The sequence below is a fragment of the Bombyx mori genome, chromosome 12 (genome assembly GCF_030269925.1).
Source record: "Bombyx mori chromosome 12, ASM3026992v2".
Classification (NCBI taxonomy): domain Eukaryota; kingdom Metazoa; phylum Arthropoda; class Insecta; order Lepidoptera; family Bombycidae; genus Bombyx; species Bombyx mori.
The window spans coordinates 9,989,456-9,993,661 of record NC_085118.1 but is presented as its reverse complement, the minus strand read 5'-3'; the positions used below and the strand labels follow the sequence as shown (position 1 = coordinate 9,993,661).

Here is a 4,206-nt window from a genome sequence, read left to right as displayed (position 1 = left end):
GGTGGTGTATCCTTTTTTTCCCTACCTATGCTGATAGCCTTGAGAGGCTATTTCGGCTTCACCCTAACGTGTGTAGGTGAGCTCACGGGACTCAAACCGGAGTGCTGCTAACACTGACCTTAGCAAGAGCAGTGCTTCGCAGAATCTACCACCGGATCGGAAACGCGACCCCCTGAGAAGATCCGGCGAGAAACTAAGTGGGCTGTGTCTATGGGTTAAGGTGTATCCTAGTGGACCAGTTTTGAATGACACCTTCCGCTTAGGCTGCTTGTCCACCGGAGTGGAGCGAGGCAGCAGAGCGGAGAAACGGAGAAATATTAACCAATAAGATTGCAAAAAAATCATTTTGCAATCTTATGATTTTGATTTTGTGGACAGGCAGCCTTAAACGGGGCTCCATTTCACGATATGGTTGAGATTTCACGTAGACCCACAGAAAGTAGCAGAGCGATATTAAATCACACGATCTCGGTGGCCAATTGATCTCGCCATCACGCGAGATGACGAAGCCTTTAAATTTCTCATCCAATAAATTTTATGTTTTCCGTGCCGTACGCCCTCCTGTTGGAGCCATATTTTTGTGAGATCTATATCATCTGCCCCTGGCATTTCTGAAGTCCATGGGCGACGGTAATCACTCACCATCAGGTGGGCCGTATGCACGTCTGCCTACACGGCCAATGAATGCTCTTGCTGGACTTTTGGGGGGGAACGCGGAGAGTGTTATTTGTTTTATTTGTCTATTTAGTGTTTCTTCAGGTTTAAATGTGTAATAGCAGTGGCTTATTATCTGTTTAGTATCTGTGAATGTGCAAAAATGTGGGAAAATGAAACAAAGCTGCTGACGTAACTTCTCGGGATCCTCCAAAAAAGCCAATAAAAAAGTCTCAAAAGTAAATGATCACCATTTTTCTGAGATTATATTTCATCCTTGTCAAAGTTCGAGCGTCCCTGATAAAAAAACTTGTAGGTAACTATTAGAGCTGTCAAATTAATGATTGTTTTGTAACAAAAGGCATTTTATTAATGTAAATGTAAATAAATGTAAAATAATAATATAAAAAATACAAAAAACCAGAAATCATGTTTTTATTCTTACCATGTTTCAGTTCTTATGGTGTTCAAGCTATAAATCATTTTTTTGTCCGCTTTCGATTACGATAATAAATGCGATATTTTTAATCGGATTGTGGGTGACGGCAGAGTTAGATATATCAGATCAGATGAAGATTGAAAATTGATAAAAAGAAACTAGGTGTTGTTGTTGTGAATTAAGCACGGATACAGTAGGTAAGTATCTACAGTCGGCATCAATACGCCATTTCGATAAAGCGGCACGACACGAGAACCCTCTCATCGTGGCCGCCGGTAATTGCCATTGCCGATCCTGCGGACCAAATGGTAAACAGTCGACGATCCACTAACGGTGCTTTTAGGTACCCCAAGCACTGGTCATCGTTCTCGTCCAACCCGTCGCTTGCGACGAAGGGCTCGGCGAGTAAATTAACCAACAGACACAGTCCACTGAGTTTCTCGCCGGATCTTCTCAGTGGGTCGCGTTTCCGATCCGGTGGTAAATTCTGCGAAGCACGGCTTTTGCTAGGGTTCGTGTCAACATCATTGTCAGGTTTGAGCCCCGTGAGCTCACTTACTAGCCCGGTGACGCTGACATGATCTCTCTAGACCATCAGCTTAGGTAGGGGGAAAAGCACGGATAATAAAATCTGAGAAGGAACTACAAGATAGCAGTATTAAATTTAATTTATTGGGTAGCAGATAAATTACTTTATTCTTCAGACAGCGATAGGAGTGGACATTCTTGAACGAAAATGAGAGAGAGAGAGATCACGCTTTACACCGGTCACTCACATGCGCACGAATACGCAAACCCACAAGTGTAGGACGACATTTGCGAATGATTATGCAAAGTTTTCGCTGCATTCGTGGTTTTCCAAGCTGTGTCGGTTTTTTAACAGACATCAAAGCGCGCGAACCTCGGACCTTCGCGTATTCTCCCACACATTCGCTTGTCCAGTTGCTCCGACGATTGCGAAGGTAACGGACGTATACTATACACCATTTTCATAGTTCGTGACGTCTACTGTGTAGCGTATCTTCATCAAAAGAAATCCCATAAAAACAGCATGGCTGTTAATTATGTCTGGGAAAGAATTAAAAACTCTTTTTCTCTTCAATGTTCTATTGACGAATTAAAAAGGAGGAGAAATTCGTGAGACATTCGTAAACAAGTGTAGGAGGAAGCGTAAACGGCCACATTTGCACAGCCGCTAGGTTTGCGAATGAATGTTTGACGGCCCTTCACATGCGCGCAAACATTCGTACAATGTACGAATATTTGCGCGCATGTCAGTGACCGGCATTATTGTATACAAATAAAAAATAAAAAAAGCGAAACATTAAATACAATAAGTACAATTGGCGCTCTTATCGCTAAGAGCGACCTCTTCCAGACAACCATTAGGTGGACAAGAATCATTAGCAGACAAATTACACGCGGTGTACCTATAGATTGAAATATGCATATACACACACATTCATACATACACAGTGGTGGTCTTATAATTAGAAACAATTCTTATGAATAAACAAAGTATAACTTCAACGTACAAATATTCATAAAAATGTACTTGTAAATGTACATAGCACATTAAATAATTAATAATCATGCAATAATAGATACTCAAATAAAAAACTCATTAAATGCTTATAATATAAAACATATCGAACTTTTAATTAGGACAACATGCAGGAGGATTTTCTGTTACTGGCCGCTTGGACACCTAATTTGAAACATTTAAAAAAAAGCATCCATAGCTCGTTCTTTTTTTAAAATTGGAGAATAACATTTCTTTCTTGTCTTTTTCTATTATTTTGGCGGCAATTCGAAATTTAATCTGAATTTTATTTTGTTCAAAATGGGCAAAAATAAAAGTTTTAACGCGTCAACTCGGCAAATACTCGTTAGAAGAAATAGCTGAGCATTTAAATTGTTCTTTGTCTAGTTTTTAATGCAATTGATCGTTAAAACACATGGACCCGTTGAAAATATTTTTAGAAAGGATCGGCCAAGAAAAACCTCCCAGAGATGATACGCTAATCGTTCGTGTTGATAAAAAAGATCCATTGAAAGGCTCCAACCAGATTAAAAATTAAGTTTTTTCGCCTGATGACCAGAGAAACATCTCTTTAAGACTGATACGCCGAAGATTAGTGGTAGCTAAATTTTTTAGAAGAACCTCTCGAAAGGTACCGCTTCTTACCAAGCAACACAGAGAAAAGCGAATATAATTCGCAAAAAATATGTTAATTGGACGGTAAGAGAATGAAAAAAAGTGTTATTTTCAGATGAAACAAAAATGAATATGGTAAATTCCGATGGAAAGCGCTATGTTAGACGTCCTGTAAACAATGCTTTCAATTATAAATACACAATAAGTATAGTCAAGCACTGTGGTGGAAACATTAAAGTTTGGGAGTGCTTTTTTTTAATTGTTAGATTGGTGAACGAGCTCACAGCCCATTTGGTGTTAAGTGGTTACTGGAGCCCATAGACATTTACAACGTAAATGCGCCACCCACCTTGAGATATAAGTTCTAAGGTCTCAGTATAGTTACAACGGCTGCCCCACCTTTCAGAAATAGGCAGGGTGGTGGTACCTACCCGCGCGGATTCACAAGAGGTCCTACCACCAGTAAAAAGTGTTTTTCCGGAAGACTGAAGGTACAATGGATCAATGGCAATACAAAAATATTTTACAGGATACAATGATCCCCTACTCGGACGATGATTTGCCTGTAACTTGGATCTTTCAGCATGACATAACCCTAATCACACAGAGCCAATAGCGTTAAATGTTTCCTTAGCGAACAGCGTATATCCGTTTTGAGACTGGCGAGCAAATAGTCGGGATTTAAGCCCGATAGAAAATCTCTGGTATATTGTTGAAAAGAAAGTCTCAAACAAACGTAAAACTAGTCAAAACGATCTATATGAAGCATTTGTTGAAGCAAGGAATTCAGTCCCCCTTGAAAAATATATGAAATTGACTGGATCAGTGCCACGTCGTTGCAGTGCTGTTATTGAAAATAAGGGATACGCCACTAAATATTAATTATAACTATTGGAAAGCTGTGGATAGTAGCTATTTCGTAAATAGCTATACTAATTATACCTAAAAACAAAAA

General features: G+C 39.5%; 1 long non-coding RNA gene across 1 annotated transcript; it reads left to right on the top strand.

The window, feature by feature from the left end:
- The first annotated feature begins 2,842 nt into the window (after nucleotides 1-2,842).
- On the top strand, nucleotides 2,843-4,206 carry LOC134199855 (uncharacterized). The gene is made up of 2 exons (XR_009974505.1): nucleotides 2,843-3,335; nucleotides 3,658-4,206. It is a non-coding gene; the product is annotated as an uncharacterized LOC134199855 (long non-coding RNA).